Here is an 18,854-nt window from a genome sequence, read left to right on the forward strand (position 1 = left end):
CACCTGAGTTAATTCTAAGAAAGTTTTAAATTATTGCAAAAATTTGAATTTTTGGGTGTTACACTTAGCCTTGCTTTTGGGATATTGGGAAGCATCATAATTTTGACTAATGAACATATGCAGTAATGATGGTTAATATGATGATGTTTTAGCAACATGGAACCTTAGATCTTGAGTATAGGGATGTTGGTGATAGTTGTCATGGTTATAACGTTGGTTTAGTGTTTGCTCAAGTAACCTAAGTAAGGACCGGTTCGTGGAGCGACAACCTAAGAAGTAACGTACCAACCACGAGGCTGATATGGGTAAGGTGTGACATACTGATTAGAGTCTGTCCAGTGTGCGTTGGGTCAACACAAAAGGGGGCTTCTGGGTAGGAGCTTTGCTTGCGTAAAGCCTAGCGGTGAAACCTAGTGGGCAGACATGCACTGGATTAGTCTCTAGTTAGTGGAAAGTGTCATACAGTGATTCTTGGCGGCACACCACTGGCGTGTGTTAAGTGTCTTGCAAACACGGCAACATGGAATTCACTAACTCGTGGGTAAAGTTAGACAACCTCTGCAGAGTGTAAAACTGTTATAACAGCCGTGCTCACGGATATGAGAGACTTGGATCCTCACATGATTAGATGGTGGTTTGGTTTTGGTTTTGGTTCTGGTACAGGGAGTACTAGATGTTGTGGTTTTGGCCTTAGTACGGGGAGTACTAGACGGTTGTGGTATGCAAGGTGGGGAACCTTGTATGCTAGATGACGGATTGTTGGGTTACATTCATTTCATACATGTCTAATGATTTTGAGTCCAAATGTGTTTCCATTACTCGCATTTACGCAAATAATACCTTGTGTCAGCCTATTCTTGATATAAGCCTGCATGTCATTATTTTCCCACACTTGCTAGTACATTATGTGCTCACCCTTGCTTTCTCCTACCAAAAACATATGCTGCTCAGTTGAAGACTTTGAGGATTTCCAAGATGACGACCTGGTGTTCTAAGGAGCGTGTCTTCCAGTCGGTGCCTGTGGAGTTTTGGTCGCCAATGCTTTCGTCCCGCTGCCGTCGTTTAGATAATGTCGTTTATGTTACTTTTTGAAGTTGCTTAGGTGAAGTCTTTTATTGTAAGAAGTGAACGTTTGATTAAATAAAGTATTGCTTTTGTTACTTCACCTATGACGTCCTTATGTGTGTTAAACTTCCTGGGCATACATAAGCCGCACTTGGTTTTGGCCGTTAAAACCGGGTGTGACACTCTGGAACCTTTGGAGATGAGCTTCAGTTGTGGTCCTTGACCCTTCGGGTTCCTCAGCAATTTCTCAGGTTGAAGGTGACGATGTGTCAAAGGCGCAGCCGAAGACTTAGGGAAGAGAGGTGGTCCGCGACACCCTCGGCCCTTAGCCACTTCCTGGCTCTGGAGGTATTCTATCCGGATCCTGGTGATGGTGCGTGGGAGGCTGAGCCAAAGGTCGGGTGGAAGAGAGGGTCCGCGACCCTCTCAGCCCTTAGCCACTGCCTGGCTCCAAAGGTATTCCGTCCGGAGCCTAGCGACGGCACGTCAGAGGCGAAGTTGAAGGCCGGGCAGAAGAGAGGGTCCGCGACCCCATCGGCCCTTAGCCGCTGCCTGGCTCTGGAGGTATTTCGTCCGAAGCCTGGCGACGGCACGTCGGAGGTGAAGCCGAAGGCCACACGGAAAAGAGGGTCCATGACCCCCTAGGCCCTTAGCCGCTACCCGGCTTCGAAGATATTCCATCCGGAGCCTGGCGACGGCACGTCGGAGGCGAAGCCGAAGGCCGGGCGAAAGAGAGGGTCCACGACCGCCTCAGCCCTTAGCCGCTATCCAGCTCTGGAGGTATTCCGTCCGGAGCCTGAAGATGGCATGTCGGAGGCAAAGCCAAAGGCAGGGCAGAAGAGAGGGTCTGCGACCCCCTCGGCCCTTAGCCACTGCCCGGCTCCAGAGGTATTTCGTTCGAAGCCTGGCAACGATGCGTCGGAGGCGAAGCCAAAGGCCGGGCAGAAGAGAGGGTCCGCGACCCCTTCAGCCCTTAGCTGCTGCCCGGCTCCGAAGGTATTCCGTCTGGAGCCTGGTGATGGCACGTCAGAGGCGAAGCCGAAGGCTGGCGGAAGAGAGTGTCCGCGACCCCCTCGGCCCTTAGCCGCTTCCAGGCCTTGCTGTCCCTGCGATGTCCCTATGATGGATAGTCGGGGGTCCCATTATGTTTCCTGTGCCATGTAGTGTGGGCTTTTATTGAATGTTAGTATAACAAAAAATGACGTATGAAATGTGTCTTAAAAGGAGATGGTAGGGTAATGATTTTACCTTTTACCATGCGTGTTTTGGAGTCACACGGGTCATACCTTTCCTTACAGGGAGGGGGATTTTTATACCCCTTTGATTGGCCTGCTGTGCCTTTTTAGAGGCTAGTGGGTTGTGTACCCCTTCGGCATGGAGCCATTAGCCTTTAAGATGTCGGGTACCTTTCCTGCTAGGTCTTTTCCAAATCTGCTGTGCCTTTTTAGAGGCTAGTGGGTATTGTACCCCTTCGGCACGGAGGCATTGGCCTTCAAGATGTCGGGGTACCTTTCCCGCTAGGTCTTTTCATAATATTTTGGCCCGACGGAGTTTTTGAAGAAACATCTCCATCGCGGGGGTTTTTCGGAAGGCTCTCCATGGTGCGGAGGTTTTTGTGAAAGCTCTCCGTCGTGCGGAGGTTTGGAAAAGGCCCTCCATTTTTGCCAGAGGCCTGTGAAAGGTTCTCCGTTCTTACCGGAGGTTTTGTAAAGCTTTCCATTTTTACGGGAGGTTTTGGTGAAGGTCTCCATTTTTACTGGAGGTTTTGGTAAAGCTCTCCGTTTTTACCGGAGGTTTTGGTAAGATTCTCCGTTTTTACCGGAGGTCTTGTAAAGCTCTCCGTTTCTACGGGAGGTTTTTGGTGAAGCTCTCCATTTTTACCGGAGGTTTTGGTAAAGCTCTCCGTTTTTACCGGAGGTTTTTGGTAAAGCTCTCCATTTTTACCAGAGGTTTGGTAAAGTTCACCATTTTACCAAAGGTTTTTGGTGAAGCTCTCTGTTTTTACTGGAGGTTTTTGGTGAAGCTCTCCATTTTTGTCGGAGGTTTGGTAAAGCTCTCTGTTTTTACCGGAGGTTTTTGGCGAAGCTCTCTATTTTTGTCGGAGGTTTGGTAAAGCTCTCTATTTTTACCAGAGGTTTTTGGTGAAGCTCCTTGGCATGTATTAATGCCGAAGGCCCTACACACTATCGGAGCTATGCAATACCTTCCAGGAAACCAAGGCAGTCTTGCCTTCCCGGTGACCTAGGCAAGCTACGCCCGCAGTGTGTAGGCTTGACGTGCTCCCAAGGAAACGCCCGGGGTGCACCGCAACACTGTCCACCAAGGATGTGCCCTGGCACAAGGCATTTATATGACCGAAGCTGTGCAATGCCTTCCAAGGCACCCTGGGCATAATCTGCCTTGCAGGTGACCTAGGCATAAGCGGCGCCCGTGGTATATAAGCATGTCGTGCAGAGAGGATTCCTTGCGACAACATTCCTCAGAGCACCGCATTCTCACATCAGGGCAGTCCTGTGATATGTGGTGTCCACACACTATCGAGGGGACACAATACCTTCTAGGAAACCTGGGCAGTCTTGCCCCCCAGGTTACCTAGGCATGCTACGCCTGCGGTGTGTGGGCTCCACTTCCGACCAGGGCAAAGCCTACCCTCCGGGAAACCTTTTCAGGTGACCTTGGGTTTAGGCAAGCGATCCTTACTGGTGCGTGGGCTTGTCACGCATTTGGAGAAATCCCCTGAGGGCGCCACAACTACATTACCAAGGAAGTCCCTTGATAACCGACATCTACACACTATCGAGGCTACATAATAACTTCCAGAAAACCTAGGCAGTCTTGCCTTCCAGGTGACCTAGGCATGCTACGCCTACCGTGTGTAGGCATGTCGTGCAATGAGGATTCCTTGTGACAGTATTTCTCGGAGCAACGCAAATTTGCCACCGAGGACATCCCCTGGGGCGTGGCTTCAACTCCCAAGGCTATGGAAATGCCTTCCAGGACACCCTGGGCATAATCTGCCTTGCAGGTGACCTAGGCATGGGCGGTGCCCACGAGTGTGGGCCTCACTGTCTATCGAGACTAACCAATGCCTTCCAGGAAATCTAGACAGTCTTGCCTTCCAGTTGACCTAGGCATGCTACATCCGCAATATGTGGGCTTGTCACGCCACCCGAAGATGTCCTATGGGTGGCGCCACAACACGGTCTATCAAGGGAATCCCTTGATATGTGGCAACTACACTTCCGAGGCCACACAATGCCTTCCAGGAAACCTGGGTAGACCCGCCCCCCAGGCGACCTAGGCACGATGCATCTACAGGAGTGCAGAGATTTTGCAAGGTTATACTAGCTAAGTTTCGCAGTCTACTGTTGGCGACAAGAAGCTATTTGTAGTATGAAACATAGCCAGGTTAAACAACTGCTCATGCTAAATGAGAATGTAACTTAAGTTCTACTACATCTACTTAGTAGCTATCTTATTGCAAAAAGACTTCTAACAATATAGTTGGAGTCCCCCAACAGACTCTAACCTTGCCGCATGAAAGAGGATCACTAGGTAAATCATTGGGTAGTTAACAGTGGGTGTACCTTTGTAGGAATAAGGCCTCTATTGCGAGGCTTGGTGGCCTCGAAGCCTGTGGCTAGGTTGGGAGAGCCGGAGCTTGACCCCCTCCACCTTTAGCCATTGCCCGGCTCCGTAGGTAACCCATCCGGAGCCTGGCGGTGGCAAGTGGGAGGCGTGGTCGAAGGTTGGTCGGGAGAGGTGGTCCTCAACCGCCTCGGCTCCCAGCCGCTGCCTAGCTCCGGAGGTACTTCGTCTGGAGCCTGGCGACGGCATGTCCTCGACTTAGTTCTTGTTGCTGGGTATGGTACCATTGATAGTAGGGTTGGTGGTGATGGTGCAAGGTTGAGGGGCCGGGGATTCGCCCAGGAGTTTGACCCACACCCCCGAACTCTGTGTCGTCCTTCACCGGCTCCTTCTGCGGCCAGGTGTTCGACTTGCCTTCCGAGGTAATGAGCGTGCGACAGTCGTTGGTGTTATGGCCGCGTCCTAGTCCGTGCAGGATGCACCTGTATGCCTCCGGGAGCACAGGAGCTTGGAGTTGTCGTTGGGGTCACTGCCGAAGCCGGTGTGCCCCGGAGCCTGTGGTTTCCGCAGGGTTTCCTTCCCCCTTGGGAGACCGTCGAGGCCGCCCGGTGAACCAGGTTTCAAAGTCGAAGTGGTCCTGACTATGCATCCCCAGATGAGGCGGGCTTGGAGTTCCCTGCGTGCGGTTGGCGTTGTGAGGGCGTCATCGGAGGCGCTGGCAGGATCCACGCCTCCCGGAGCCCTTCATCTCCTTGGAACCCTTTCTTGCCTGAGGGTCCAAGGAGGGCGCTGGGTGGACAGACTTTTCAAAGATGTTGGCTCACTCGGGGTATTCCAAGTGTGGTCAAAGGGGATACCCAGGGACCAAGTCCAGTTGGGAGCATTCCTTGGTTGGACCGCCCGAAACCATTGGAAGGCGGCATGCTTGGCTGTGGCTTTGTAAGTGTCCTCTCCTGAGGCGGTGAGGTCTTCGTTGTGCAAGGGCTGGAAGGTCTCTATGCCTTCTAGAGTTCCTGTACCGACCCAGGGTTCTCGGTTGGCCAAGGTCGGAGGAACGCCATGCCACATGGCAGTGGGGCTGGAGCATGCATACGATGCGTATGGCTGAGACAGCCATGCATACGATTGCATGCTTGCAACGGTGGGTACAACAGTTTTAGTCGATTCTCTGGTGGTTTTCCTGGTGGATTCCTACCTCTCTTAGCACTTATGTGTTCGAATCCCCACAGACGGCGCGCTGTTGGGGCAAGAGTTCGTCTTGCCTCAGCAAATACAGTGAGAGTTTCTTCTAAGGAGGAGACTCAAGCTTGCAGATGAAGTTTGAGAGGAAGGAACACGACAAGTATATTGATGGTAGGAAAAATGGATCGACCTGGGGGGAGAATCATAAGTTTGCTGTGATGCGTGTTTTATGTCCGTCACCATTGTTTTTTGTTTGCCTTGTCCTCTCTTTCCCAGATGACCATGGCCCCCTATGTATAGGGTCATGTGTAGCTTGGCGCACAAGTTATCATAATGTATGAATATCTGGGACCCGACCGAATTACTGGGTCTTATCCCAGATAACTACTTTCTATCCTATCGGGGAGATAAATGACCACCGTGGTAGCTATCGTGGTGCCTACCCCCTTGAGTGCGGCGACACCGTACTGTCAGGAGTGTCAGGATAGCCTCCATTACGCCAAGGTGTCAGAGTAGTGCCCATTAGCTGGCAAAGCACGATCGGTGCTCCCCTTTCGGTAGATCTTCCCAGGGACTACTGACTCACCCTGCTGCCTTTGAGAAGGTGGCCCAATCGTCCCGAGGCGGGGGCCTCGGGAGGCATGAATCCGGGAGGTGAACGCTTCGGGGAGTAGGACTACAAAAGATCGGAGCTTTGGGTGGCTGAGGCTTTGGATGACCTAGGCTTTGGGGGGCTGAGCCTTCGGGAGGCTGAGCTGGTTAAGCCAAGGGAAGGCTTCGCAGGTACGAAGATGTGCTGTGAAGGGACCTGATGACTTCGGAGGTCGAGCCTTTAGCTGAGGATCTGTAGATCAAGACTCCAGGGGGACCTCGATAGTAATTTTCAACCATTATCCTCAGGCTTGCTTATTTTCCCCGCAACAATTGGTCGTAGAGGTCTTTGACCCAAATCCGAATGGGGCCTACGAGACCATTCCAACAGGAGGCAAGACATTATACAATGCCTTCTTCATCATCGAGGTGCAAGGTATTTATAGTGTTATTCTTAGACGGGATTGGATTCATGCAAACAGTTGTGTTCCCTCTACTTTGCATTAGTTTTTGATTCAATGGGTGGACGACGATGTAGAGGTGGTGCACGTGGATACTTTGGCCTATGTTACTTTGGCTAATGCTTCAGCCGATTGGATGTATGACAACGCCAAGTGCTTGTCGAGACTTGATCTTTCAGATTATGACTTCCTTAGCATCTCTAAAGATGGTCTTGTGCTAGTGGTCGTAAAGTCAGTTTGTGATAATCAGTAGATGGACTTTTGCAGCTTGCAGATCTTTCCAGCATTTTTTGGATCGACAAAACCTTTAGGCTGTGTTGTGTACACATCCTCACTTAGGTTTCCATTAAGAAATACCGTTTTGACATCCATTTGCCGTATCTCATAGTCGTAATATGCAGCAATTGCTAGGATGATCCAAATAGACTTTAGCATTGTGATGGGTGAAAACGTTTCATCATAATCAACACCTTGAATTTGCCCGAAACCTTTCGCCATCAATCGTGCTTTATAGATGTGAACATTTCCATCAACATCTATATTTTTCTTAAAAATCCATTTACAATCAACTGCTTTAACACCATCAGGTGGATCAGCCAATTTCCCAACTTCATTATCGTGCATGGATTCTATCTCAGATCTCATGGCTCCAAGCCATCTCTCAGAGTCTGGTCCCACCATCGCTTTCGAGTAGGTCTTAGTTTCATCACTGTCCAATAATAATATATCACGTTGCTCCGTGGTTGGGAAGATAAACCTCTCAAGTGCACGACTGACCCTTTTTGGTCGACAACATGTTCTGCAACATCCAGTTGTGATTTAGTAGGAGTTGAAACACTTTTCGATGTTTCTCGAATCTCTTCGAGTTGCGCCATGCTCCCACTAATGTTACTTGAGAGAAACTCTTTCTCTAGAAAAATACCATTCCGAGTGACAAACACTTTGCCTTCTTCCTAATAATAGAAATAATATCCTTTGGTTTCCCTAGGATACCCCACAAAGAAGCGCTTATCTAATTTGGAAGTGAGCTTATCAGACGTCAAATATTTTACATAGGCGTCACAATCCTATATCTTAAGGAAAGACAATCTCGGACGCTCCCGGTCCATAACTCATATGGTGTCTTCTCTATAGTTTTAGATGGAACCCTGTTTAAAGTGAACACAACAGTTTCTAGAGCGTATCCCCAGAAGGATAATAGAAGACCAAATTGTCTCATCATAGACCAGACCATGTCTAGTAAAGTCTGGTTCCTCCGTTTGGACACCCAATTCCATTGAGGTGTATCCGGCAGAGTCAACTGTGGAACATTCCACATTGCTTTAGATGATTACTAAATTCATGGCTCAAATATTCACCTCCATGATCTGATCATAGAAATTTAATTATCTTGCTGAGTTGATTTTGTACTTCATTCTGAAAATCCTTGAACTTTTCGAATGACTCAGACTTGTGCCTCATTAAGTTGATGTAACCATATCTACTAAAGTCATCGGTAAAAGTAATTAAGTACAGAAAACCACCTCTGGTGATAGAGCTCACTTGTCCACATACATCTGTATGTACAAGGGCTAACAAGTCACTTGCCCTCTCACCTTGATAGGTGAAGAGAGCCTTAGTCATCTTGCCAAGTAAGAAGATTTGCATGTATCAAATGGTTCAAAATCAAATGAATCTAGAAGACCATCTTTATGGAGCCTCTGCATGCGCTTCTCATTTATATGACCTAAGCGACAATGCCAAATAAAAGTGGGATTTGAATCATTAAGCCGATGCCTCTTTGTATTAATGTTATGGACAAAAATATTCTCAAGATCTAGAATATATAATCCATTCACCAATGGACAAATACCATAGAGCATACCAATCAAATAAATTGAACAACACTTGTTCTTTATTGTGAACTCATAACCATCTTCTTCCAAACATGAAGAAGAGATAATATTTTTGCCCAAGGTAGGAATGTAATAACAATTATTTAATTCCAAAACTATTTCTAAGGATAACAATAAGGAATAAACACCAACAACCAACGCAGTAACTCTTGCACCATTGTCGACGCAAGCATCCATCTCGCCTCTCCCACACTTCCTAGTCCTTTTTAGTCCCTATAATGATTTACAATTATGAATCATCGATCTGGTATCGAATACCCATGAGACATTAGAACAAGTAGAGAGATTAATCTCTATAATATTTATACCTAAAGAGAAAGTCACACTTCCCTTCTTCTTCTTCTTAGTTCTTCCAAGTACATCTTGCAATTCCACCACCAATGACCAGGCTTATGGCTGTGGTGACATGCATCAGCAGCAACGGGGCCAGCCTTGGACTTTCTAATGGGCTTAGGCTTTGAGCTCAAGATCTCATTTGAGGCTTTAGCCTTGGCTTTGCACTTTTTCTTCTTGCTATCCTTCTGAACCATCATCATATGATTAGAGATTTTCTTAATGATTTCGTCAGCTGTCTTAAGCATCGCATGCAATTCAACCATGCTCTTCTCCATGCTATTCATATGAAAATTCAAAATGAACGGCTCGAAGCTTGCATGGAGCGACTGGAGAATCACATCCATAGCCAACTCAAGGCTAAGGGGAAAACCAAGTTTTTCTAGGCCCTTAATGTAACCAATCATCTTGATCATATGAGGAGTGACTGGACTGCCTTCTCTCAACCTGCGTGTAAACAAGGACTTGGAGGTGCTGAACCTCTCGGCCGTAGCTTGGTTCTCAAATATGCCTCGGAGTCCCACAATCATATCATGAGCATTCATGCTCTCATATTGCTTCTAAAGCTCAGAGGACATGATGGAAAGCATGAGACAGCTAACATCAAGTGAATCGTTGGTGTGCTTCTCATAAGCCCTCCGATTAGCGATAGACGCATTATCAGCTGGTTCATCAGGATAGAAAAACTCTAGAACATACTCCCTTTTCTCTTGTTTAAGAACAATTCTCATATTTCTAAACCAATCAATAAAGTTTGTTGCAGAAAGCTTTTCTTTTTGAAGAATAGAACACAAATTAAAACTGGAATTGATGTTAACAGTAGGTGCTATGATCTACAACAGGAAATAAATATGCAAAGTTTAGCACTATGTTTATGTAAATCTTTTATTAAACATTTTAACCAAATATATCCCTATTATATGTTTTGAAACGGTTTCCCTCTAACGACATATAGTGGGTCAAGATCCATATTCAACTAAGTTCTAGTAAGCTTTGGCATCACTACTACAAACCTAGTGACATAGGTAAGCAACACTTTGATAATCATATCATATATGACGCTTGTTTGTTGGGTGGCATCTAATGTCCCAGTGCCCAACTCCATGCCCCAAAGCCTAAAACCATTTTGATAGCTTTGACAAGTAAACCAACACTATGCATATAGATGTTCGACATCCACCTTATCTGGTTAAGATAAAAGATGATACCCTGCTTTGGAAGACCCATCAATCAATGATCAAAACCTATGTAGATGCAACTATTGGAAGGGCATCAATTACTCTTAGAAAACATGAATAAAATAGCATGACAGGAATATAGATAAACATCACATACAATCATATTAAATGTGACATAGTATAGCCCCTTTACATGGTGATCTCCATCGCCAAGGTCCCTGTCCACTGGGTCATCATGCTTCAAATCTTCATGATCATGTGCTAGTCTATTACACCTAATAGCACTAGAAGAATTACATGAGAAAATAAAGCATCACAAGTCGGCACGCATGCCATTATACAATAACATGACAATATTTGGCTGCAAGTAACCATGACATGTAGGCCATGAAAATTACATACATGCATCACATACAAATAAAGGCCATACTATTCACATAATTCCCTGCAAAAACAAGTTAATCGTAGAATCGAAATCAAATGGTGCAATGTGAACACGTTATCCTTAAAAGCCCTAGGCTCGGACAGCACAATCCTGAAAACCTCTTGGAAATACATAGATCGTATCTATGAAATTGCTATGAAAATCTCATTGGACTGATCATATCAAGCTGACTCTAAGTCATTCACAATGCCTCAATTTCTACAGGATCAATCATATTGATCATTGCGTGAGGTTTACTGGAAACTACGACTACACACACAACCTTGATCTACCGTTCACCCAACCATGATGCGGCGTGCCCTGTTAGCCCTGATGATGATTCCATCCGGTAGGGGCAAGTCGCATGCACGGCCAGGTGGGAGAGCGAGCTAATCTTTTTTTTGGTCATATCGTTCCATCGATTTACACCTCATTCGACCCCAATTACAACAAACCATGCAACAACTGATCCATCACATGAACCCATCACAAGAACAAAATAGATCCAATTTATTACTACCACATATCATCTATATGTGACCTATCCAGATAAAAAACTACGCATGTATGCTTTGATACCATTGTAGCGGAACGGGTAGGTTACGCTGGCCTAAAACAAAAAATTTCTACCATATTTACTCAGGAAACCATGCTAGTAGGAGATCATAGATCGTTATTACTAGATGTGTAGTGTAGTAGAAGAAGAGTTCGAGTAGGCCTATCCAACGTCATGCACATCAATGTAGAGGAGGCAGCTCTCCAACCAACTCCGAGCAGTTTGTCGTGCTCCACAACTAGCTTCGATCAGTGTGTTCACGCTCCTCGACCTGCTCCAATTAGCGTGGTTGCACTCCTCGACCAGCTCCGATCAGCGTGGTTGCACTCCTTGACTAGTTCCTCGACCAGCCACTGAGTAGATCTATCGTGTCCTTGACCAACTCTGAGTGCTCACGTCATGCTCTGTGACCAGGCAAACAAGTATGTCAACTAGTCGAGCAATTGTCCCCAACCAGCCAGGTAGCAACATTGTGACCTTCATGCCAAAGAGATCAGTGCCGCAATAGCAGCATCGCCTCTACGGTATCCACACGTACTTGGTAGGGTCGCCATACGCTGGTGTGCTAGCACCATGTGCGTGGCTAGGGTTTTGGAAGATTGTGTGAAGGGTTACGGCTAGAGTTTTGGAGTGGCTCAGCTCTCTATGCCCCACCCCATGCCTCTCCTTATATAGAGCTCGCTAAGGGGCTCCCACGTTGGAAGCCCTTTAGGACTCTAACTCCTCATGGATTACAATCCTATCAAACCCATATATGAACCCAATTCGTATGTCTTTTTCCACCCGATAAAGTGTGTGACCTGTTAGGTTGATGTCAAATGGCTACGACTCGAAAACCCTTTTTGAACCGAAATCAATAGTAGTCCCTAGCAGGACGATCATATCGGCTGAACCTTGATATACACATGCATCTATCCCTTTGCCTCACGATACCAGTCAAGCTCAAGGAGAGATATGTGCCATCCTTTGTGATAGCTGGACCATTCACTCAACCGAGTCGTGGATTATCAAAACTGCGATTAACTCATCAATCACATTGGCATGGCCATGCTCTTTCTTATCCAATGACATTGAGGGCCCCAGAGATATCTCTCCCATTATCAAGGAGGGGAAAATTCCATCTTGATCACTCACACCCCACGACCCATTTCATGGCAAACTTGAAAACCATCTTTATGACTACCTAGTTACGGTGTTGCATTTGGCAACCCCAAAGTATGTCACTACACATTCTGGGAATCAATGACAATCTCAGGTCTAAGGATCCTCCAGGTACAACATTTGACATAACAACAGATAGCAAATCATAAATAACAATCCCATCAATATCTTAAGGTGGGTCTATCCAACATCATATTCTCTAACATAAATATTCACATTATTAATTCGACATCTCTATACCTATGATCCGTGATATATGATCATCAATCAATACATGTGCTGGTCTTATAAATTAACATAATAATATGTGACCAGGGATCAATTATAATAACATTATGATACAAACAAAGAGTTCCACGAACAAGTCACATTCTTACTAATCAATTTAAATGATAGTTATTCTTGGAATAACACATTATTCAGAAGTATATGAACATAGACTTGACAGTACGTAAGAAACCATCAAAGGAGACAAGTCACTAGTGACGACTGCTTGGTACACATCACTAATTCACTATTAGTGATGGGTTAAATGATGACCCATCACTAATGTGTGGCCCTAGTTAGGACTCGACCAAGAGCCGTCACTAATGAGGGGTCATTAGTGACGGCGAGGGAATAACCCGTCATTAAAAATAGTAGTGATGGGTCACCTCAAAACCCGTCACTAATGATGGAGTCATTAGTGACGGGTAGAGAGAGCACACTCATTAGTGACGGTTGACCTCAAAAACCGTCACTAAGGAGTCATTAGTGACGGGTAGAAAGAGTACACTCATTAGTGACGTGTGCCTTTTTTGTGTCCAAAAAATATGAAAAATATTCATCGATCATTAGTGACGGGTCAAGATTACAACCCGTCACTAATGTTCAGTCAATAGTGACGGGTCACGGTTACGACCCATCACTAATGACGGAACATTATCACCCATCACTAATAATCTACCATTAGTGATGCGATAAGAGTGACGGGTATAGGACCCATCACTAATAACTTTTTTTCACATAGTATGATACAATCATCTCTATGATTGCCTCTAGGGCATAACGCATTCAGTGTGTGTTGTCATCATTTACAGAAAACCTCACACGAGTGATTGATCCAATGGAAATTGAGGCATTATGAATGTGTCGAATATGTAACTATAGGGTATATGCGCATAAGGAGTATACCATACACAGACAAGGTATGTACAACACATATTAGGCAGCTCCAGATATCACAGAACCGAATCAGCAGTACCTGATACACCTAGAATCAAGGAAGTACACACTAGGAAGGTCTAGATTGGTTACCCAACTCGGAACGATTAGTATCCAAAACAGATCTATCTACTTGGACATCAAGGAAGACAACTCCCTATCAACCCCTATATGAGGTGGAAAGGTTGGATAGGACTCGATACATCACCCCTATATGAGGTGGAAAGGCTGGGGGAAAAGGAGGGGATGCAAGCATCAAGACCCTAACAGAGGAGATACTCGGCAACTTTAGCCCTAGGTTAGATTAGATCCGATCTACTCCTTGTAATAGTTTTAGCCACATTGCTTTTACTCGAGATCATCAACACACAGCAGCAACACCCCCACAGGACATAGGGTATTACTCTAATCGAAGGCCTGAACCTGTATAGATCATGTGTCTCATTTCATGATCAATCCTTGCACTCAAAGGTACCCAGTCAATTTACGGACACATTGTCGGGAACTAATCTTTGACAGTTAGCGCACCAGGTAGGGGCCTTCTTCTGTTTTGTAGGATTAATCATGCCTTGGGCTCACTTTTGCATTGGATTCTCTAACACCAGCTTCTATGACCACTTCAAGTCGATGGCGGACATCTTCCAGTCCCCTCCCGTTAACTCTGAGATCATCTTCGAAACTATGATTTTCCGTTGGGATGATCAAGGTGGATTGATCCACACCGGTACCCTCAAGTCTAGACCATTGGATGTGTACCTCGAGGTGGGACATCTCGAGTGGGATCCCACGGAGCCTAAAGTTCTCCACTCCATGGACATCGATAATGATGAGGGTGGCGACGGTGACTCCAACACTAGCCAGAGCAGCCGAACAGATCGATTCATGTTTATGGCCAGAGGAGACGACCCCCACCAGCTGACCCAATGGCGGTCGATCCAAACGCTGCGGTCGACAACGGCGTGGGAATTCCCGAAGATCCAGTAACAGTCATCACTGCCGATGGTACCAGTGCCGAGTTACCACCCGAAACATCCGCAGTTGGAGCTTTACATGCACCCGACATGACCCTCCATCGGTGGACCACATGAGGGTAGTTGCCTCCTGGCCTTTCCAGATGACTTCCGTGGGTGTGCCTCCGCCTGTGACAGCCCATGGCTCAAGGGACAAGCTCCCTCCGAATAGTCACCATGAGGCTTCATCGGCTCGATCGCAACTGAGCCTCGGTAGTGACATATTCAGTACTCTGGACGCTAATGTACAAGGAGTTCATCTGATTCTCATATCCCTTCTAGAGTTGAATCCAACGAATCCACTAACTCCTATGGTCAATCAAGTCAAGACCCTACTCAACACAGCCCAGATCCAAGTTGCTCGAGCAAACAATCCCAGCAATTCCAGGCCCCCCAGTCGGTACGGTCCAGGCTCGAGGAGCCACGGGCGCGAAGCTCAGGTGGTTGAGCCAAAACACAACACTATGGGCCAAACTGTAGCTGCCCTATCCATAGGCGTAGAAATTAGGAAGACCTGAGGAACCGTATTCCTCACAACTGGCATGATCTACGTATGGTGATTGAAAACCGACGTGAGGAACACTGTGAATACAATCACCGCTACTACAACCGTGGATCTACAGGATGAGATGGTTGACATGACTCCCCTTCTCGAAGAGACAGGCATGACAGTCCCCCACCACCTCCTCCTGAAGAGTTTTACGGGGCTATGAGGCTTTCATACATGAACTTCGGTCAATTCGATGCTTGAGAAGTTCAAAGCGGGCCTGATCCAGAAGTATGATGGGAAGATCAATCCCAATGAGTGGTTGTAGATGTACACTACTGTCATTCGAGCAGCCGGTGGTGACAATTGAGTAATGGCCAACTACCTGTTAACCACCCTTGGTGGACCCACGAGGTCCTAGTAGCTAAACTTGCCACCCAACTCGATTCATTTATGGGCAAAACTTAAGTCTTACTTCATAGCCAATTTCCAAGGCACATTCGAGTGCTCGGGAATGGAGAATGACCTACACCAGCTGCACCAAGGAGACGATGAATCCCTTCGAGATTTCATCTGTCGGTTTAGCGACAAGCGTAACACGATCCCGGACATCTCTAATGAGTCGGTAATCATTGCCTTCAAACGAGGTGTTCAGGACACGGATCTGCATGGAAAGATGGCTACTCGGAAGATCTGTACGGTCAAAGAGCTTTTTGAGTTGGCTGACAAGTGCGCAAAATGAGCAGAAGCTCAAGTGCACGCTAAAAACCTTCAATCTGGCAAGGACAAACCCAAGTCCTCGAAGAGCGGAGGAAAGAAGAACAAACCCGGTGACAAGTGCAAGGGTCCCGATACGACTATAATCGTGGTCGATAGGAGAAAATCATGCAACACTGGGGACAACAAAGGCCTCAGTCGAGGTGGCAGAAAGTGGTGTCCCATCCATCAGAGCAATCGACACAACTTCGATGAGTGCTATGGGTTCAAGAAGAAACTTGATGAAAAGATCAAGGCAAATGATAAGCGTGGCAATAAGCAGGCTCAGACAAACATTAAGGGTGACGAGCCCTAGTTCCACGAGGTTGACTACATCTTGGTGCACATCTTCGGAGGATTCACCATGTATGAATCCAAAAGGCAGTACAAGGCAGTCGAATGAGAAGTCAACGTGGCCCTAACTGGGCCCACTCGGTATCACAAGTGGTAGGAATAGCCGATCACCTTTGATCAAATCAACCATCTGGCCGTGGTACCACATCCTAGTTGATACCTGATCGTGGTTCAGCCGACCATACTCAACATCAAAGTTTCTAGAACTCTAGTTGATGTTGGTAGTTCGCTCAACCTCATCTTCTCCAAAACCTTGGACAAGATGGGAATTCAAAGATTATAGCTTAAGACAGGAGTCAAGCCTTTCCATGGCATAACTCCTAACTCATCGACCATGTCTCAGCCGGATTAAGCTGCTAGTCACATTTGGCACGCCCGACAACTTCCGTATAGAAAAGCTGACCTTCAATGTCACGGACTTCGAGACAACATACAATGTGATCCTAGGCCGCACAATGCTAGGCATATTCATGGTGGTGGTTCACTATGCCTACCAAACACTCAAGATCCCGGGACCCAATGGGGTCATCATGGTCAAAGGAGATCTGCGCGCAGTAGTCAAATGCGACGAGCAAAGCTTGGATATGGTCGAACACTTCAGTCGAGCGGCCACCACTCCTATGGATGCAAACTCTAAGCATCAAAAGTAGCAAGGTGTCATCGAGGCCAAAGACTCAAGGCTTGTAAGTCTTACTGGCACTTCTAAATCCTACGATGCCGCTAAGGGCAAGACCAATGACGGCACTAACAACAAAAAGACTGATGGTTGCGTCATGGCAGTGCCCTCAACCCATCTGAGCCATCCAAGACGGTTAAGGTTGGGGCTAATCTTGACCCCAAATAGGAACTCAAGCTCATCAATTTCCTCCAGGCAAACCAAGGTATGTTCGCATGCCAAACGTCCGACATGCCTGGGGTCCCTAGGGAGGTGATTGAGCATCGACTAGCTGTTAAACCTGATGCTAAACCTGTGGTGCAGAAGTAGCAAATATTTATGAAAGATAGGAAGTAGGCTATCATTCTAGAAGTGTGTCATCCTACATGGCTCGCAAATCCTGTCCTCATCAAGAAAGACAATGGCATATGGAGAATGTGCGTCAACTTCACCGACCTCAACAAGTCTTGTCCCAAGGATCCTTTTCCTCTCCCACGCATTGACTGGATCATCGAATCTATGGTAGGCTGTGCATTGCTATGTTTTCTAGATGCCTATTTAGGGTATCACCAAATTAGTATGGGATTAGAGGATGAGGAGAAAATGACTTTTACTACTCCCTTCGGTGTACTTTGCTATGTAAAGATGCCTTTCCGTTTAAAAAACACTGGTGCTACATATCAAAGGTGTATTAAAAATTGTCTATAACCCCAAATCAGGCGCAATGTAGAAGCATACGTTGATGATGTTGTAGTGAAATCAAAAACTAGAAACGCATTGGTTGACGATCTCAAGGAAATGTTTGACAATCTCTGGAAGTATCGCATGATGCTCAACCCCGAAAAAAGCACGTTCGGTGTGTCGTCCGGCAAGCTTCTCGACTTCCTGGTGTCAAGTCGCGGCATTGAGGCCAACCCGCGCAAAATTGAGGCTCTCAACCAGATGTGGTCACCTCGTACACTGAAGGAGGTTCACAAACTCTAGGTTGCATTGCTGCTCTTAGTTGATTTATTTCCAAGATGGGTGAGTGAGGGATGCCTTTCTTCAAGCTGTTGAAGAAACAAGATCGGTTCGAGTGTACAAAAGAAGTGGAGTGCGCCATCCAGGACTTTAAAGGTACTTACCATCTCCATTAATCCTTACAATGCCTAACGAAAAAGAGGAGCTCTTTTTGTATATTGCAGCTACCCCACAAGTTGTAAGCATGGTACTAGCGGTCGAACGGGAATGTCCTGAGAAAAAGGCCATGGTCCAGAAACCTGTTTACTATGTGAGCAAGGTTCTACACGATGCTAAGCTACGATACCAGCATGTACATAAGCTGATATATGCAGTCTTGATGTCTTCTCAGAAATTATAGCACTACTTTCAAGCGCACAAGATCACCATCATGATGACGTACCTACTGAAGGATGTAATACATAATTGGGAAGCTACTGGACGGATAGTGCAATGGGCGGTAGAGCTAAATGAGTTTGACGTAATCTATGCACCACGCACAAGCGTGAAATCCAGAGTGTTAGCAAATTTCATCGCTGAATGCGTTGAAGAAATAAGGACGAACATGGTCGAAGATCACTGGACACTCTTCTTTGATGGATCGCTCACACTCCAAGGCTCTGGGGCTGGCATTGTACTCAAATCTCCAACAAGTGATGAACTCAGGTACGTTGTTCAATTAGACTTTAAAACTTCCAACAATGTTGCAGAATATGAAGGACTGGTAAATGGGCTTCGCATAGCTGCATTGCTTGAAATTAGATGACTTCTTGTGAAAGGGGACTCACAGCTAGTCGTGAACAAAGTTCAAAGGGAGTACCAGTTCTCGGATGACAACATGGCGGCTTAGTTACTCGAGGTATGAAAGCTTGAGCATAAGTTCGAAGGGCTAGAAGTAATGCACATCAGAAGGAGTGATAACTCTGGTGCGGATGAACTTGCTAGACTCTCTTCTT

Source organism: Phragmites australis, chromosome 8 (assembly GCF_958298935.1).
Source record: "Phragmites australis chromosome 8, lpPhrAust1.1, whole genome shotgun sequence".
Taxonomy (NCBI): domain Eukaryota; kingdom Viridiplantae; phylum Streptophyta; class Magnoliopsida; order Poales; family Poaceae; genus Phragmites; species Phragmites australis.